Raw genomic sequence first — 20,170 nt, forward strand, 5'->3', positions numbered from 1 at the left:
TAGTTTAAAAAATACCTTTCTTCTTAAAATTCTCCTTAGTAAATCTGTGACTTTATTCTGTCACTTCTAAATAGCTAAAGTCTTTTTTGAGAAGCAGTCTGAATCCTAGTCTCTCCCAACAGACTAGCACACCCATGTTCAGCCAGTGCTAGCAGGGCTCCTACTCCGTGGGAACAATGACAACACGATAGTCTTGTCATCTGGAATATTCATTTAGCATCCTGTTTTTTTTTCAAGTATTTTATGTTTGGTGTTCATTGATGTTTTCTTTAACTTAAGTTGTGTAAAATCTGAAGGAAAAAATATGTCGTTAACTTTCACAGGGACCGATGGAGCTGTGACATGGTAGAAAATACCTTGTAGCCCAAAAAGAAAAAAAAATTATCACAGAGCCTATTAAAACATTCTAACTATTCTTTCATAAAATTTTAAGCTGTTTTACATGTTATAAAAGTCAGTTTATCATAGTTATAAGTAACAGTACAGCCCACTAAAAGTCAGATTATTGTGTACCAATCCCAAGTGCATTCCATCAAGCAGTGCAGTCATTTGGGTAGATAGTTTATTACTAACCTGATTGGATACTTGGATATTTATAATGGATTTAGGTTGGTAATAATAAAATATTGCTTACACTAATGGTGCTATCCAGATTAATAGATCATGAAATGATTTAAATGGTTAGTGCTTCCTGACTAATGAACTAGTCTATATATGCACTGTATATTGAATGATGCGGACCAATAACTTAAACAATATCATTACAGTGATATCAATATGGGACTTCTGAACATTTTTTTCTTTATACATTGAAAGGTAAAGTTGAAGTTTATGAAAGAGAAGTGCTCTCTGTGTTTAATGTGTGCAACAGAAACTGTAAATAGCTGACAGAACACTAGGAAACTGGTACTGCTTGAGTGCCTCACCACTCCTCACTCAAACCATCTGTCAGGCACTTCTTCAGGAAAAAAAGATCCACAATTTTTAGAAATGTTTGTTCTGAAAATGCAAATTAATACTTTTTAATTTATTTCAAGTCACGTAGATGTATCTGTTTCTTACACCATGTCTGCACAGAGATATGGTGCCTATGTAACTACTTCAGAATAAGGTTGTGAAGGCTCAGGCAGCCCATCCAAGATAAGTTTGAAATCTCTGTTTGGCTTTGCTAAAAGAGGAGTGGAGTGGCTGAGGACACACAAAATGCAGTTTGACAAGTGTCTTCAGCTTTTGTCCAGCTCACTTGCATATGCTGAAAAGGCCAGTTTTGCCCTCTCCTCTCCTACTCATGTCCTCCACCCCCCATTGCAAGTGTATTGCTGCTGCTGCTGCTGCTGCTGCTGCTGCTGCTCCTGCTGCTGGTGCAGCTCACACAAGTGCTAATGCCAGGAGAGGAGTGGTGGTGGAACAACAGGGCTAGGGACATTGGGAAGGGGAAGCTCATGTCTCTCAGTGACACCATGGACTTATATAATTTTAAACAGCTCGTGAAGCCCCAACTCAACAAGCTACTCAAATATGTGCCTAACTTGAGGCACACAGGATATTGGGAGAAAATATTGAAGCATATGCTTTAATTTTAAACACATTTTTAAGAGCTTCCTGAGTTGAGATGATTTGCTTCTCAGTATTTCTTCCCTTCCCATTCAGTGTAACTTTATTTTTTCACTTCCTGACAATATGTACTTCATTTCCCTCTGCACATTGCCAGCTAGCTCTCAACTTGCTGGTTGTGCATCTTTTCAATGTCTTAGGCTACCTCTGTCTTGATGTGTAACACAAGGCCAGGGCATGGTTTTAGCTCTCTGCATGTTAGCTGGTTCTTCGGTGGTGAACATGTTTCCTGGCAGGGTTTTGGTTTATGCCAAACTGCAGTCTGCCAGATACAGCTGGGGAACAGCATGGGCTCAGTGTGGTTCCTCCTCAGGTAGAGTGAGTGTGTGATGCCACACTATTTTGGGAAGGCATTAAAGATGCAAAACATTAAAGATACAAGTCCTCAGGGACTTAGAATGGGCCCTGGTTCATTGACTATGATATCTATAGGTTTGTTGTCTTCTGTGTGTACAAGTCTGGTGAAAAGTAATAGGAACCTAATTAAAAAGCCTAAATATCTTTAAATGAGTTTGGATTCAGATTTGTATACCAGCCTGTTCTGTTATCAGAACATATGGGATGGAATGAAAATCTAGTTCTGCACCATTTCTAATTGCTGACCTGTCTGCCTTAGAGAGGCAGATAAGGGATTAAAAAAACTCATAATAATTGTACTGTAAGTCAGCTAGTAAGTCCAAGACAGTGTAATTAAAGATACCAAACTGCAGACAAGTTTAATCAGCTACCTGATTTGCTGGCCCTAACTGTTCCTTTAACCAGAAGATTTTACTGATGATTGCACTAACTTCACTGAAGCCAAACTCGAAACTTTTTGGTTTCTTAGGACTTACACATTTGTCAGGCATTCCACAAATGTTCTTCTTCAGTTGTGGTATCTTGAATGGTACAGACTACGAAGGGAATATCTTGTTATATTTAACTAAATGGGTGATGCCTATCAGTCCCTGAAGTCCTGTTGGGATGATTATGGGTGATTAGCATGGGGGACTGGTAAATCTGTCAGGTTGATTTCAGTGATTTTGTTTAATTACAGTTTAAATGAGGATGCCGCAGAACTTTTAATTTGATTTTAGTCCTTTCAACAGTCCAGGGACCTTGAGCCGGGAACACAGATGGCTGTGCTGTAAGCCCAGGAGTGAATCTCTTTTTATACATGTTGCTATTCACCAACAGACTTTCCCCAGCCTTCTTGCTTGTTCCTTGACAAAACATTGTAATTGCACTGGCAATTTCCATTTTTAGTTTTAGGGTAAATATGCTTCTTAAACAGTCTGAAAATGTCCTTGTTGACCAAAAAAACTGCTTTGTCTGACTCCCTTTTCTTTTTCCCCATATCCAGTGATTACTCCTCATCATACTGAGATTACAACTGAAATTGTATCCAGTGAATGTAACCTGTTTGAATTTAGTAGTGTCCACCCACTTGAAAAATCCAAACACTCTCAAAAAGTAAGAAAACCTAGTACATGCGCACTAATAGTCACTGAAAATGGGGAGGTGTTTTATGAGGGTACTAGTTTGAGTCAAATCCTACTTATTCTCCTAGAGGTGTGCAAGAAATGTCACTGTCCATGAGTAAGGATGGAGGGCACAGGATTGTAAAGTCTAGAACACTTAAGCATTTGTTTAACTTCAAGCCCAAGAGAACATCACTGAAATCACTAGGTTTATTCCTGCATTTAACAGTAAGTATGCCTTTACATACCAGCTTGACTTCAGACTTGACTGTACTATACTGACTATGCAATTTTACCCAGCTCCCATTGATCAGGATCAATGTGCAGCCCATAGTGGGTCTTAAGTGATATTAAATATTCCATTAGAGAAACATTGTTTCCATTACAGTTTACAATTGTAACATTTGAAGACATTAAAATATGTAGCTTTATAACATACTTTTTTTCATATATGTAGCAGATGGCTACTTACTGGCAACTGGTCATGTATTAATTTTTCAGAAACCTGTTTCCTGAATATGATTAATGACTCACATCCCCTTCATATCTCTTCATTACAGATGAGTGGTATATGGATTCTGAAATGCAAAGCATATGCTAAACAACTAATTGGACTGCCAATGGCTGAAAAATGTTTCAAGTTCAAAAACTCAGATAATACAAACTTTGCTGTGTGGCTATTTCACATTTATAAACTCATGGTATTCAGAAAATTTATATTGATATTTTAGCTATTAGAACAAGTTACATCATGAACAATCAGTATACTCTTGGAGGTCTTTTAATGCATTTCTGTTTTTAAAGCAGAAAATATAACCTGCTGTGAAATGTCTCTTCTGTTATGAAGAAGAAAAACAGTTCAAGGATGAATTGAAATTTTCATTGAATGCTTCTCCATATAATCTTTGAAACTTAATTAAAAAAACCCCAAAGTAGTCATACAAAATAGAGGGCAATTGTGACTAAAAAGAACCCCACCATAAACTAGTAGGAAGATAAGAGTTACCACTACTCCAGCCAGATGAAAACTCCTCGAAGTTTGGCCAGTTACATTGCTTAGGGAAAGAATTACTTTCCTTTGTCTCCTATGCTTTTTCCATGATACACCCACTTCTACCAGTTGTTGAGGGGTTTAAGGGCTGAGCCCATAGCATCTGCATGCATATGGGCTGTTGATTTAATAGCCGACAATGGACTATCTCACAGTTAATGAGACAAATCTTGTTTTCAGGACATTCATACTTTGGCACTCCCCAATGTTCTTCTGCCCCAGGTCTACACTTCAACTATGTGCTCTGTCAGGAAGTGGTTCTTTTTGCCTGTTTTAAATCTGCTAAACTTGATCATTTTCTTGAAGGGAGGGGGGCATGGCACCCTATTATTTTTCAGATTTCGAGAATATCAAAGTGAACGTTCACTTCTGTCTCACCCTCTCATCATCATTAATACTTTAATAGATACTACTAAAGGGATAGCTACCTTTTGTAATCCATAAAACCTGTCCTGCGCCTGAGAGCCCTGGCAGCCTCAAAGGGTAAAGGGTAGGGAGCCTGAGTTGGAGTTTGCAGACAGGAGAAACCCTCTGCTGAAGGGCTGCCACCATGGCAGCTACTGTTGACTTGCCTGCCCCAGGATTTAGGCAGCTGAGTGGTCCCACTGGGAGTGCTGTGGACAGAAAATAACAGAAAATTATTTTTTATGTGCCACCCTAGATCTATACAGCTCTAAAACCTTTTTTCCCTTTAGTTTCTGAATTACTTCCAGTAATGGCTCTCTCATGGGCACCACTGAACACTTGGTTGATAGTTTTGCAGGACTGTCCACAATAACTTCCAAAATTTTGTTTTGCTTGGTGATAGCTAGTATAGACTCCATGGCTATGATGGTGAGTTCAGAGTTAGATTTCTCCCTATTTTGTGCTTGCTGACAATTAATTTTATTTCCCCTCTATGTCTTACACATGTGAAACCTTGAATGGTACAGTTTCAGATATTACAGAGATTTAATATATTTTATGACAAGTTGGTTAAGACTGTGACAAAACTGGTAAAAACACTTCAAACTTTTATTATACGTGTTTTCAAACTGTAAAGCCATTAAGATGTTTATTCTAAATCACATTATTTTATTTTTTTACATTCCAGCAGGAGTTTTGATGAAATTACTAAAGGACAATTTTTGAGAACAACATTTCTTAGGAAAAACTAAGTCCAACACAGAAGTGTGATAAGCTTTAAAGACATATATTGTCTGTTACATTCAGTGAATCACAATTTTAGAAGTTTTGATCATCTACTGTAATGCACATAACAGAATTTAAATCACTGGGTCCAAAGTGAGAGGCTCTGATGAGCCTCAAAGCTAAAAGTTTTTCAGTTAAGCAGTTCTGTGGATATTAATAAAAGCAATTGGTCTTAAAAATATTTATTTATAATCCAGTATTACAACAGTTGAAACAACACTGACATCTGTTTCGACTTTTTTGGTAGCCAAAATGATGCATTCCTGTGCATGCATAACTCAATGCATGAGACACAGGTAACCAAAGGACACTCTCTAGGTGTGTCAAACAAGTTATGACAGCAACTGTGTAAAGTTTCCTTTGAGCTTGTTCAACTGAATGATGAACTGAACAAAGCATACCATCAGAGGCAACTACTACCTGGCAGTAAAGTCGTTCACTCATTTGTTAAAAATGCCTAACTAATACCTAAACTGCAAATATCATGTATGGCAGTATGGCCAACACATCCATATATTTTACTGATTATCCCCAAATCTAATTTTTTGTACAGTTATAGAGAGAATTCTTGATATTTATTCCATGTCTGGCAAAAAGTAGCGATGTAGCGGTAACACATACTTGCTTTCAGACAGAAAACTTATCAGATTATGCTGCTTACACATGAATTAGATGGAACCAGCCTGGATTACATTTGCTTGTGTCCATAGTCATGACCTTCCAGTTGCTGAGTTTAGAAACTTTCCTAAACCAAAGACTAATTTCTAATTCAAATCAGTAGTATGAAGGCCTGGAAAGTTCAGAAATGGGAAAGAATTTAAGATTAAATCCAAGACATATAGAAAGTGGCCGAGGCCCTTCAGTAGGTGGCACACTTCCCTCTCAATCAATTGTGAAGGGAGATATTTACAGAACGCTTGGGGCTCTTGCCTGTGGGAAGATTCCAGAGATGCAAAACCAGGAGGGCAACCAATGTGGTTAGGAAGGTTCCCGTGACATGTGCCAGAGGAATAAAGGTGATAGGATAATATGGTCAAATTCTAGATAGCTGCAACTTAGTTAATGCCAGTTTTCTCATGCAAAGAGCCCCCTGCCATTTTGAGATGTCAATATCTTTTCCTTTACTCTGTTTTCAATTTGTCATTGCTCACTACTCAGAGTGGTGTGCCCCTCTGCTCCCTCCAGCCCATACATGAAATTCTCTATGCATGAAGAACTAGAGGTTTCTTTGAATTGGAAGATGACGCAAAATTTAAAGTTGCCTATTTGAGAAGAGTGCTAAATGAAAGGCTACGAAGTCCAATGGGGATATAAATAGGTAAGCTTTTAGAAAATTAAGTCGCTTAATTGTTCAGGTTATATATAACTCCGAAGTTGCTAAATCATGCCATGCCTTTGGCAGGCCCTTACTTCAGTTGTTCCTAGAAAAAATGGGGCAAGCTGGGGGGAGGGGGGGGAAGAACCAAGTACAGTATACAAAATATGTAGGAGCTAATACTTTTTATTTAAAGAGAAATAATCTGTGCCTGGTAACATGCCCCACTTGTAACAGGGCAATATATTTTTTTCCAAGTGCCTAAAAGTAAGGGTGTTTCAAAAACTTAATTGGGTTGTGATATCAAAAAGGATGATCAAAGAGAATCTGGCTATAGCACTTACAGGGTTTGTTTATCTCACATAAGAAGTGCACATAATCCCTTGACTGAGTTTCTGGTTGGCATTGTAGATTTTCCTCTTTGGCTGGCTAATTATCTGTGAAAAAAGTGGAAATAAGTAAAAATAATCAAATTTTATTTAAAAATATTTTCCCAGGATTCATGGGCTTTAAAAAATGTTCCCATGAAAGGGCATAATTTCAGAAAATTCTGCCTTTTTCATTTTCCCGCCCCTTTCAAGGCCAAGTGATGACATGTTATTATCAAGCTGTTGATGCACACAGCATGTTAGTTCTGCATCTGGAAATACTTTATGTGGAGAAAATCACTTTCTTCTTCCTTTTTTTTTTTTTCTTTTTTCTTTTTTGGAGGAAAGCTCAATATAGTAGAAAAATGTTTTTCCTTCAGGAAATATAGCCATTTGTTCATTACCAGGCAAATAGTACTCCCCTTTCTTTGGGCCCTCCACCAGAGTTATTTACACACACGATTGCTCGATTTAACCACCTTGGCTCCTTGCTCCTTCACACCATTTGGTATTGTATGAGCTTGAAGCTGTTGTGGATAAAGAAGTGCTTCGCTGTGACTCCTTTGTGTTGTGCGGAGGAGTCACGGGCACACTCCCCTATGAGGAAAGATTACCCTTGTTTACGTAGGAGAGTAGACAAACAAGATAGAGCAGCCTGGATTCAAGGAACACATAGGATGAGGTGTTGAGAGGGTGAACTGGCAATGTCTTAATCTCTTTTCTCATACAATAAGATGGCACTTAGGCAAAATGAAAGCAGTATGTACAAATGGGAAAGAGGAACGCTGTGGCTGAAAATATATTTTATGGTATCAAATGATTAAATTATATGTGAAACTCTTATCTGCTAGCTATCTCTGAGAAGAAGAGCTTGAGATGGTCAGTAGAAGGTAGGTATCTCTCAAAATAAAATCAGTTACCTGAATTAATACTGCTCTTCAAGTGGATTTTGGGATGCATTTGACATCCAAAATAAAGCAGGAGACAAATTCAGCCCTTTCAGGACTCTTGTCAACTATTTTGAATCCATATTGGTTTCCCTTCTCATGCTCTTTCCCAGCCCCAGAGCTGCTGGGTCTGCCCCTTCAGGCTCTCCGTGAGTTCCTGAGGAAGGGCTGGTGGCCTGGACCCTCACCTTTGCTGGCTATTCATCACCCAGCACCCAGCTCAGGGCCCTTCTCTCAGTGATGAGGGGAGAAAGAGCAGGTCTTCCAAAGAGGAGGACAGTGCTCTTCCAGCATTGGAAAGCCAGCCCCGAGCATCTTGCAGTTTTACTAGTAAGCGCAAAGAGCACTGAATGTAACAAGGGAGTTAGAAAAGGCAGTGGTGGGGCCAGAAAGGGCAAAGGCAGCAGAAGATATTACAGTCCAGGCAATCAGGAAACTGACAGAAGGAACATGGGAAGAAGCTCCAACATAAATAAGCACAATGAGTTTTAAGCAACATTGATAGAAAACTATTAGTATTTGTTTATTTATGAAGAAAGCCATTCCCAAACAGTTTTCCATAGATTTTCTCACTTAAACCTTAAGAAAGAGGATCTAAACAGCAAAATAACACCACTGATTTTGTTATGCGGTCCTACTCTCTGAGACGTTAAGAAAATTGGATACATTTGGTCCATTTTGCTTTACACTGCTCTCACTGAAATCAATAGATAGTATCAATGCCTTATATAAAGGAACTGTCTCTTGCTGCAGCTCTATCTGTAACAAGTTTGTGAAGAATAGTAAAGAGCTTGTGGGTACAGGTTTGGGGACAAAGTAATTTTTTCCCACGAAAGAAAGGATGAATTGCTTTAAAATTGTTAGTTATTTTAGGAATGGTTATTTAACATTCCAATTCAACTGCTCTATTATAGAAAAATTATGTAATGCTTTCTATTATCTACTTTGGGAGCAGCACAATTTACAAAACCGATGGATTCTGTATGTTCTGAGATCAAACCAAATTTTCATAATAATTTATAGTGCTCAATAATCTGTGAACATCATTGCTGAATATTATCATTCTGTATTGTGTTTGCTGTGAGCAGCAGCTGTGATGGCCAAGGTGCTTTCCAATCAGCAAGAATGACTTTTTTTCTGATGAATCTGCAAAATCTGTATTTAAATAACAGCTGTAAATCTCACATCTAAGAACTCCCTTAGTTCTCTTCCTAATTTGTTAGAGTGATAGTTTTATTAAATGCTGGATGTAAATGTAAAAAAAAAAAAAAATTCTAGATGGAAATGGTAGGACGGTATGATGCAAGGACATCATTATTAAGTTATGTTGTTGCCACGAGTAGGCGAGAGAAAGTGATTCAGGTGTCTGCTGCTTCTCTGTGGAGTCACTGGCAGGAGTCTGGGGGGAAAACTACCCAGGCGTCCCAGCTGCAGTCCCTCTGAGGGACAGTGCTCCTGCCTCATGCTCCCTGTGGGAGGGGAAAGGGATGTCGGTCAGGGATGAAGGTCAGTTTACTCAGTTACACCCATTACCCTACAACTGTGCACAAAGGGGGAGTGGGCTGACAGAACCATGCAAAGACCTCCCTGCCTCTTTGGCTGGAGTATCTCCTCCAAGCGAAGCACCCTTGCAGCTGCTAGTTGTACAGCTTTTCAAAATTTGCTCTGGGGCTTGAGCCAAACCAATTTTGTACAACAGTCAGGGTTTCTGAGCACATGTGTAGCTTCATTCTTTTCCCTGGAAACACCAAAGTGCCAAAGAATTGTAGCTCTGGCATATACCTTGTAGAGCCACAATGAAGGAAATGGCTATGCCTCAGATGCTGCAATACTAAGAGAACGTGGGAAAGGACACATAGTATAACTTCTTGAGATAACTAACATAACTGGAAAAAACCCCTTGTTTTGAAAAGCATTATGGAGAAACATTTTTTTACTTTGCTTTCAGAATGACTATCAATAAACTTATTTTGAACACTGAACCGTGTTGCACTGAACCTTCTGTGGGCTGGTCTCTGTGACAATAAAAATGAACTTCTCAAGTCTTGTGAGAGGGAGGAGAGAAGCTGAGAATGCTGGGCATGCAGCAATAAGTCAAAGGTGCTGGACAGGAGTCTGCAGCCTCCCAGAGAGGAAGATACTGGCAGCCATCATTTTGAGGCAAAGGTAAATGCAGCTGTTGTGGAAAGCAGCAGGATGGGAAAACCTCAATTTAAAACAAATCCCAAGCACTCCCATCTCCCATTGACTTCTTCTGACATGACATCAAATAAAGATCACAAGCCCAAAGTCAATATGTTTGCTCAGACAGAATAATTTCAGTCAAACAATACTCAGTGTCAGGAATGACAGTATCACATATCATACTGAAATCAAGAAGACAGACATGCTCACATACCTAAAAAGGAGCAAGCAACCCTTTTTTCAGTCCTTTTAGTATTGAACACTCTTGTAGGAGCAAGTCTTTTATGTAGCAGAAGTCATAATTTATCACAAAATTATGATCACATGAGATACTTGTGCCCCTATCACTTGAGGACTGCAGGACTCTCCTGCACCTCCTGGATTGAGCACAATGAAGCACTGTGAACCTGACTCAGAGGCCACCAAAGTCAGCAAGGTACCAAGGATCACAGTAGGATGACAGGATTTTTATTAATAGATTCTGTGTCTCTGTATTGCCAACTCTGAGCACTGAACGGTTGTTAGTCCCTAAAAGCTGCAGGAACGACTTAAAATTCTTAGCTACTAAAATTATGAAATTATGATTTTATTTGCCCTGGCATTTGTCATAAGTACCAGTGCTCTCAGGATTTATGTATAAACTTATTTCTTTTCATTCACGAGGCTGATTTCTTTTTTGATGTCAGTAAAAGCAATAATCTCAGGTGCCAGTATAACTTCCAATGTCACAGTGACGGCGCTGCGAGTTGGTATCACTTCGAATCAACTTACGGTAGCCTGCAAATGCGGCTGTACGGCTTCCCCAAAAGAAAATTATTTTGTTCTGGAAAATTAAGTGAAAATCTCCTGTCAAACGGGCGCCGGTGCCACGGCAAAGCCAAAACAACGGGCGCCGGTGCCACGGCAAAGTCAAACCAGGCGAGGCCAGGGAAGGGACACCCGCGCTGCCGGAGCGGCCGGGAGAGGGAACGAGCTCGATGGGCTTCACCCTCCAAGCATCCGTGGCAAATCTCAGGAATACAAACGCTGTTCCCCGTAACCGCGCCCAGGTTTAACTAACGCAAAGCTAGTGTCAGCGGCAGGACCTGGTGCATGTGTCGGTGCGAGACCTGAGCCGGGTCCTGCTTAAGCGACAGCTCCGACCACCGGTGGTGGGTTCCCGACCACCGCGGGAGGGCGGTGGGATGCTCCCAGGAAGTGCGAGCACCGCCTCGCCCCACCGGACGGTATTTCCCCTAAGGCGCCTCTGTCCCGGGGTGCGGGGGGAGGCTCCGGGGCCGGCGGCTGTTGCGGGAGAGCGGCCCCGCCACCGGCCCCGGCTTGGCCGAGCCCCGCCCGCCGCCGCCGGGCGGTGCGGGCCCCCATTGGCCGCGGGCAGCCCCGTAAGCGGCGGCGGGGGACGCGGGATCCCCGTTACCCGGCGCGGGGCCGCGGCCGCCCCTCGCCCCCGCCCGCCTTCCCGTCGGCGCGGCCGCTCCCGGGGAAGGCGCTGTGCTCCCTACGCTCGGCTCGGCCGCGGAGCCGGCGGCGAGCGGGTGTCGCAATAGATGCGTGTGTCTGCGGCACAGCCCGGGGCGGCGGGAGGGCTCCCTGTCCCCCGGGGCGGCAGCGAGCCCCGCCGGGCCGGTCCGCTGCGTGCCCCCTGCTCCGGGGCCATGTGCTAGAGTCGGAGTGGCCCCCGCCCGCGGGAGACCCCGGTTCCGCTGTGCAGCCGGGGCCGGCGGCGGGCACGGGGAGCCCCGGCGGTGTATTGTTCTCCCTGACAGATAACGTGATCCTGGCCAGGCGAGAGCGACGGGGCGGAGGGGCCGGGGGAGGGAGCAAAAGGAAGCGGAGGGAGGGGAGGGGGCAGGAGGATCCCGCGTCCTCGGAGGAAATTCTCAGGACGGGAGGACGCGCGGCTTGCGCACGGCAAGCCGGGACTGGCTCTCCTGGGAGTTCCCTCGGCGGGGAGGGGGAGGGGAGCGGCGATCTCCGCCGGCGGGGGGAGGCCGCGGCTTCGCCCTCCGAGGCCCTGCCTCCTTGCCCTGGCCGGGCGCGCGGTGCTCCCGGCCCTCTCTGCCCCGGGCACGGGCACAGGGGGCGGGCAGCGCCCACCGCCCGCTCCGGGATCGCTCCCCGCCGCCGCGCGGGGGGACCCGGTGACGTCACGGGAGGCGCGCTCCCCGCGCTCGCTCCGCGCTCGCCGCCCTGTAACTTCTGTTCTGGGAAGTGGTGCCAGGAATAGCCCAGCGGAGCCGCCTGCAGCGCGGAGCGCTCCCTCCCGCCGCGGCCAGGGCGGGCTGCGGCTCCCGGGCCTCCGCCTCTCTCCCCCGTGCAACACCAGCCCCTCCGCCACTGTCAGGGAGATGGTGATGAGCCTTTCCAAAAAGAGGGAGAGGAATGACCTGCCTTAAGATAAACGCGTGAAGCGGGCGCCCCTTGGCCGCTGGAATATCTCTTGTCTGTCTTTATATATAAAGAAGCACCGCGAGCCGCCTCACTCCGGGCGAGCCCTCAGCAAAGGAGCAACACGAGCGCCCGGCGGGATCAGCAGCAGCAGCAACAACAACAACAAGGGCACCGGGAGGGCTTCCCTCCTTCCTCCTCGGTGACTTCCCAGGTGAGCAGCAGCGGCTGCTGCGGGCACCCCCTCCTCCCTACCCGCCGGTCGTCCCCTGTCACTGGCACCAGCTGACAGCCGGTGTGGTTGCGGGGCGGCTGCCGGCGGCGGGGGGCACTCCGGCGGCTGCCTGTCTCGGGTGCGGGGCGCCGCGGGGCTGGGGGTCGGGCCGCGGCAGAGAGGGCGCTTGGCTGAGCCGCGGGGTCTGTGGCCGGCGCTCCGAGCGCCGCTCTGGGCGCCCGGGGGTGCGGGGGTAAATGGAGGGCAAGGCGGCGGGGGAAGCCGGTGAGGCTGTAAAACCACCGGACCGGTAAGTCACCTCTGTGGTGGTGGCTCTGGGCGCTGGCAGGCACCGGCACCGTCCCCGGGGCACCACGGCCGGCGGCCCTTCCCGCTGAGCCGGCGCAGGAGGGGGACGCGGCGGGGACAGGCCTTTGTCGGTGACACGCCGTTAGGAAATGTGGGGAATACCCGGCTTGTAAGTGTATGCAGATGAGGAGCAGGCTGCCTTGCGTAATCCCCTCCTGCGGCGGGGAATGGGCATGGTCACCGCCGGGGAGAGGCGCCCGCGGGGGGGCCGCCCCGGCGGGGCTCTCTCCGCGGCCTCCGGCGCCCCGGGAGCGGGAGGCGGGGGGGCTCCATCCGGGGGGGGTGGCGCCCGGGGCCACCCGGCACGGCGGTGGCGGGCAGGACGGCGGAGGCAGGGGGTCTGGCTCCGGCTGCCAGCGCGTCCCTGCGGGGGGCGCCGGGCACGGGGGTCCTGTGTGTGTGCGGGGAGCCCCGGCACCGCGCCGGGGGTGCGTGTGTGTGAGTGCGTGTGCGCGCTGCGCCGCGGTGACTGTTCCCTGAAGTGGGTGGGACGTTGGCCCGTTCCGGGAATGTTCCATGACGTGTAAACGCCACAGGAAGGGGGTTAACGAGGGGCTCGGCCGGGGCCGCCGCCGCGTTCCTCCCTCCCTCCCTCCCTCCCTCTGTCCCCCCGCCCAGCGGCGGGGCTGCCGCGGGGGCCGGCGGGGGCACGATCCCTTATGTAATGCGGGGTACGTGTGCGGCCGGCGGGGATTATGTAAGCGGCACGTCCGCGCCTGTCGCATAGGATATCGCATAGGATACACCGCCGCACGCCGGCTCCGCGCCGGGAGGCGGGCAGGGGCGAAGGGCTGCCCCGCCGCGGCCCCGCCGTGTCCCCGCCGTCGGGGTCAAGCGGGGCGGGGGGGGGGGGGCGGGGGGAAAGCCCCGGGTTATCCCGGGTGATGATGCCCCGTAGCCCGCTCCGACCTTCCTGTCGAGGGCTGGCTTGCGGCACGGCCTTCCCCCGCGTGAGGGAGCGGCGGGGAAGGAGGGTAATGATGTCTGTGCTCCAGGTGGTGGGTGCCCCGAGGAGCTCCGGCCCGCGGGTGGGGAAGCCGGCGGGAGGCCCTGCGGGTCCCGGCCGGCCGCTGGCCAGCACGCCTTGTCTCCGTGGGCAGGCGGCCGGGGCTCGCCCCGGGACAACGATAAAACTCATCAGAGCTTAATTTCCCGGAAAAGGGTTCTGTTTTTCTTATTAGTTGGCACTAATGGTCAAACTTTTTTTTTTTCCCAGGTTTGTTTTTTTTTTTTTTTTACATGGTAGATGCAGAAATGAAACTTCTACCGAAACATTAAAGTGTTGGAGTTTTTTTAGACAGTAATTCTTAAATACCTTTTTAAATTAAACCAACAGAAATACTAATGAGTTTCAGCAGAAATATTTATCTAAATATTTTTCTTTTTCTCATTTTAAAATGAAGCCAACTTTAATATAAAACCTCTTTTTTTTTGTACATTATTAAATAAGAGAGGGGGCATAAAGCATTTTATGCTTACTTATTCAAGGGTGTTACATTCCCCCATGAGTTTATACTAAGAATTATTACGAAATAAGTAAATGAAGTGGTCAGGGTGGCAAAAGAGAGGCATTGCTGTTTAGGTCTGTGCTTCTCTGTTCCCCAGAGCTGTAAGTGCAGGTGTGTGTTCACGCAGCTCCCAGCGCAAGGGAGCTTTGGTCACCATCATCAGGAGTTCTGGGGACACCGGGTAATTATAGTAATTACTAAATTAAAAGAACTACTGGTCTAACAAGGTACAAATTCAGCGGGCCCAATTTTATATTCTGTTGTTGGGGATTACCACTGACTGCCAGAGGAATGTGATCCTCAGGTTATCAGGATGTGCTGCGGAATCCTCAATATTTTGATAGTGAAAATGATATGCAGACATGCTAAAAAAGTGCATCTGTTTTTTAAAGATAGGAGAGTCTCTGCCTCTTAGGTTTGCAGCATGTGGACATATTTAGATAGATACAGTATAACCTGGGGGTTATATGTATTTACAGTTAGATGTTAAATCTTTCCTTATCCTTCCAGTCAGGAGATACTTCTGAAACTTCAGGTATGGATTATCTGAAACTTTCTTCATTTGTTTTTTTTTGCTTCGTCTCATTTTTCGAAAAAAATTAGTATTGTAGAATAGGCTGAGAGGGTTTTTCCATGTGAGTTTTATGAAGTTTCTACTGTCATCTGCAAATGCATTTAAGATTACTGTGGTTTTCAGCTGTGCAAAGGCAGCAGTGGTATGATGCAGATTCAGTGTGTTGTTACTTTTTTTGATTAAATAATCCACATTTTTAATGTTTTGTAGTCTCTTGTGTTGATATTATTTTCCAATGGCTGTTGGGCATAGCAGTTACATACATCCTGGCTGAGGTGACGTGTTAAAACCTCACTGCTATGGATTGGAATAAAATTGAGCAGCACTTGTCCCAAAGCACAAATGTAGAGGACTCTTAATTGTGTATCTAAGTGCAATTGTGTGGCAACAGTGCAGAATGCTGCTTTATAAAGGCAGATTTTTAGATTCTCAAGTGACTAGATTGCCTCATATGTGAGATCTGTTTACAAACCTTCTTGTTACTATGAAGACAAAACAGAGAGCCATATGCATTCATGTGGTCCTTGCTGAATAATGGTACATGTGTCTACTTGAGTGTTTGGCAGTATATCATGTTTAGTTTATGTGGTGGCACCCTACAAGGCTATTCTTTTTTGACTTTTAACTATTTCTAATACCACTGGCTCTACTCAGTTATGTGAGCAAACTTATGGCACTGGCCTGTGTGTTTGTAACTAAGCAGGACACATAACATTTTTAAAGCAGGACATTTATTGTTGAGCATTTTGCCAAACTTCTTTGTTTATTCATTTATTTAGATGCTTGTCTTTAAAAGAATTAAGGTGTATTGGATTTAAGCAGAAGTGAAAGTAGTGACTGCAGTTTTGCATGTCCCTCTGCTCGTCATTTCTGGGTCCAGAGCAGGAGCAGTTACTGTTACTGCTTTTGTAATTTAACCATATTGGGTAGTGGGAATACAGGAGCTGAGCTGTGTGCCTGGTAGAAGTGGTTTACTTAGTGAAATACTGCAATACTTACACATCAAAGAGAAGAATGCTTGCTATTTAAGAGTATTACTGTGGAGTATACAAGTCGTAGTAATGTAGAAGTCACAGTAATGTGACCTGGATTATGAAATATGGCACACCATCTTTCACATTTGAATATGGTGGGGCTTTGTAATAGGTGGTGGTGAGTTATATTGATAGGTATCTATCCAGCTCTGTAAGCAGAGCTTAGCAAGTACTACTTCCATGTAGTTCTTGCTCGATTCTGCCTAAGAATGGCAGGTAAACTGCAAGAGCTGAGTACTAACTTTCTCTATCTTAGGTCCCATGATAAATCATGCCCATCAGAAGTTGGTTCATCACGTCAATGGCCTTCACATAGGATAAGGAGAAAGTATTTTATCCATTTTACCTCAGATGTTGAGAAGAGCTGAATCTGTCAGTGTGTGTCTTTAAATTATTGGTCCTCCGAACAGGAGGAATACATACTTAGTATTAGCCTGATGGGTTAAAGACTTCAGGAAGAGTTAATTGCTAATACTTTTGGGAGTTGAATAAAGCATTGAATGTAAAGGCTGCATACCTTGTTATTTGAAAAACGTCTGATAAGTTATGAGGAAACCTTTTTTTTTTTTAAAGAGGCAGGTTATTTTTTCTTAAGATTTCTTAAACAGCATCTCTGAAGTAGTATGTTTCACATTAAATATTTCTTTAAGTTATTTGCCTTTCTCCTGTAGCTTAACCATTTGTTTGGTGTTGTTTTTTTGTTTTTTTTTCTCTTCAATAAAAGGAACTATCTAACAGTTCTTAAAGAAGTGAAGAAACAGCAAAGGGAAGCATAAGCTAGATGAAAAATGGAGATTAGTATTTTTCACGTGTTTCAATCAGTAATTTTGGATGCTACATTTAAATAAAGTAACACAGATTATCACAGAAGAATGAAAATTTCAAGCTGGCTGTGCCATTTTGATAGGAAATAGCAGCTTTGTACAATTTTGTTTTTTTTTGTGTACCTGAACAACTTTTATAAGGCTTTGCAACAACTACCCTATTTCAGCAGTAAATATTAAAAAGCAGTTCATTGGGGCCATATTCTTCATTCTCAAGTGAAATTTGGACTTGTAAAAGTGCTGGTCTGACAACCTGAGAGAAGAGATACATTGTAAATAGAAGTGCTAGAAGTTTTTTCCTGACAGTCAATTAGCAAACCCCTATTTGGACATTAATAAATAATAGTGTAAACATATCTTTTTTTTTTTCTTTTTAAACTGAAATAATAAGTGGCAGACACCATGTGCATCTCATTTTAGTATTCTGAACCTTTACTCATAGATTAAACAATTGACTTTGCCCTAACTACTCATCTGTAGTAGGTTTCCCCCAGTAAGATTAGTACCTGAGAAATCTCTCTGGCAAAACTGTGAGCATGGAAAAGGTGTGAGAGGATATGGGTAGGGGAAACAATCTGATACAGTGTTTCCAAATCACCAATGTAGAATAATCAGAAGAGGTGCAAGTACCGTATGCAATTTTGTCTGTCAAGTTAAGTCTCTTGCCTTGTTTTATTCTCTTGCAATTAATTTCTTGCCATCATTGAGACAGTCTAAACATGAGAGTTTCTTCTTGCTCTGAGGAAGTATTGTGGATTCTGTGTGCTCGTTTTCATCTGTCTTTCAGGCACATTTTGTACATCTGCAAAATACTCACTCTGTTCTCTGTATGCCAGGGTAATAGCAGTGGAGTGTGGACCACACTGGTTTTGTTTGTAATTTTGCTTATGTTTCTGTATTTCCTTGTTCTGCCCTCGATGGGCCTCTTTTAATGTTTTTTTGAACCTGAATATTGCCTTTTACTTGAATAAACAAAAAACTGTGCATGCTTTTTTTCCCTCCACTTTCTGTGGATGGGGGTCTCAGGGCATACCTACCCAAAAATGTACCACTTAGATAGTAGTACTTTCTTAAAGTAATACAGTGCAAAAATGTGGATTTAATTATCTGATGTAAATTCCCCTGGTACATGGTTGTGCTGATACGACTAGTTTGTATAGCGATAACATCCTTAATTCCATGTTTGTTTGTGCACATTCTATCTCTGTCAGTGTAGACTTGGACTCAACAAAAAAGTTCTTTCTAAAAGGGACATAGAAACCACAAGTAATATAATAATGTAGTAGATAATGAGTTTATGGCCACTTCATGCACACAGGGGTTTGTTAGGTTGCACCTCAGTTTCTGTTTAACAGAAAATCATTTTATTGTTTTATTTTTTTCATGTAATTGACAGTTCTGTCCTAATGTGCAACTCATATACAAGAAATTTGATCCTGCAAGAAAAAAAATTTGTAAATAATTTGTAAATAATCTGTTCTTAAACAGATTCACTTCATTGCAGTGTAAGTAGGTTGTAATAAAACTGCTGCAGATCTGGCTAAAATCTCTGATTTATGTAAGCTGCAAAAAGGGGGAAAAAAAGGAGGTACAGTAGTTTTTGAAAGGCATGCCTTAATTGCTGTTGTGTCATACAGGAGGAATTCAAGGTTTGATTGCTACAAAAAGTTTCTTTTTTAGGTAGTAGTTTATTGGAAATTCCATACAAAGAAAAACAGTTAAAAAATTTGCATGTATAGTTCAGTTGAGTAGAAAAGTAAAAACTAGAGGAGCTAAAGGGAATTGAAATTACAGTCAGGTGACATTTTAAAGGTAATGCAATAAAATAGAGTTTGACCCTCTTCATAAGAAAATAGTCCTGAAAAAAAATAAAGCAGAAACCCCCCAGATTATTTTCTGTAATTTATAGTGAAGTTTAGACTTTTGTGGCTACAGAGCTTAGTATTGTTGCTGCGCTGACTGGCCTAACTTAGTCCTCCCAACTTCTCCACACCCAAATGTGCCTGGAATTTTCCTCTTGGCTTGGTGGTTGACTGTCAGAGCTTGGGTGCACTCCTTATCAAGTGATTTATGAATATGGAGTAATACTGGATGTTTTCTAGAAAGAAATGTAAGAAGCTGAAAGAAAAGTCTAATTGCACAGTGTAGGATATGATGTAATATCACAGAATTTTGTTGAAATAATATTATTTAGTGAGCAGTTTTTCCATAGAGTAATATCTGTGCTTAGGCAGAAAGGAACATTATGTTTAAAAAACATCTAATGGCACAGAATCAGTATTTTCGAAATTAGTCTTATTAGACAGTGGGATTGTCTTGCATATTGTTGTATTTTTTGTTGTTGTTGTTGTTTGTTTAAATAAGATAAATGACCTAATCTGTGTATTTATGCATTTTGTGTTTGTGGCTTTTATTAAAAGAAAACATGTGTATTGTGTCAAGAAAGAATAGTATGAAATAATAACCGAGGTTACCCTTCCTTGACAACAAGACGTGACACTATTTAGTTAGAGCAAAAACTATTTAGTTTATACCAAAGTCAGTATTCAACAGAGACTAACTTGCTGGCATCTATTAACAGTCTTCATAGGTCAGTGTAGTTCATTTTGAGTGTAGTCTGCTTACAAAAGTTCTAAAAGTATGTGGAGTTTTATGTTCCTTGTCTTTCAAAGACAGCTAAAATAAATAGTTCAGTTAGCTGAAAAATAATATCTTTATTTGCTCTAACCTGCCAATATTTGTGAGGTCTTAATATGGTTTTCTTTCTTTCTGCAAAAGCATTAGCAATGAAAATGAGATGCTCTAGAGAGTAGTGCAGGCTCACGGTCAGCTGACATTTATGCATGCTGACAGTGTTCACCTGAGTCCTCTGTGGCACCTGTGAAACACTGATTCATCGTGAGAGTTGAATTGTTAATGTTTTAGAAAATAAAATCAAGTGCAATTCATGTTTTTCTGTAACAATAGAGATGAACTAATTTTGACTTTCTCCCTTTTAAAATCAGTTATGTTTATGAACATAATTTCTGAAGCTGCTTACGAAAAGTCTTTTAACTGCATTAGTCTGAGATAAAATAGTTCTTTAGTGAAAAAGGTATTTATCTTTGGCAGGACATTCATGGACTCCTT

At 43.4% G+C, this 20,170-nt stretch overlaps 1 protein-coding gene across 5 annotated transcripts in view; it reads left to right on the forward strand.

Annotated features, from left to right (window-relative positions):
* Positions 1–12,215: 12,215 nt before the first annotated feature.
* Positions 12,216–20,170, forward strand: part of HIVEP2 (HIVEP zinc finger 2) — a 139,973-nt gene continuing 132,018 nt past the window's right edge. For all 5 annotated transcript variants that reach the window (XM_050316836.1, XM_050316835.1, XM_050316834.1 and 2 more), the window contains exon 1: positions 12,216–12,732. The gene's annotated coding sequence lies outside the window, so the exon portion shown is untranslated. The remainder of the gene's footprint in view (positions 12,733–20,170) is intronic.

This window comes from Myiozetetes cayanensis, unplaced genomic scaffold (genome assembly GCF_022539395.1).
Source record: "Myiozetetes cayanensis isolate MyiCay16 unplaced genomic scaffold, myiCay2020 scf2-11, whole genome shotgun sequence".
NCBI lineage: Eukaryota > Metazoa > Chordata > Aves > Passeriformes > Tyrannidae > Myiozetetes > Myiozetetes cayanensis.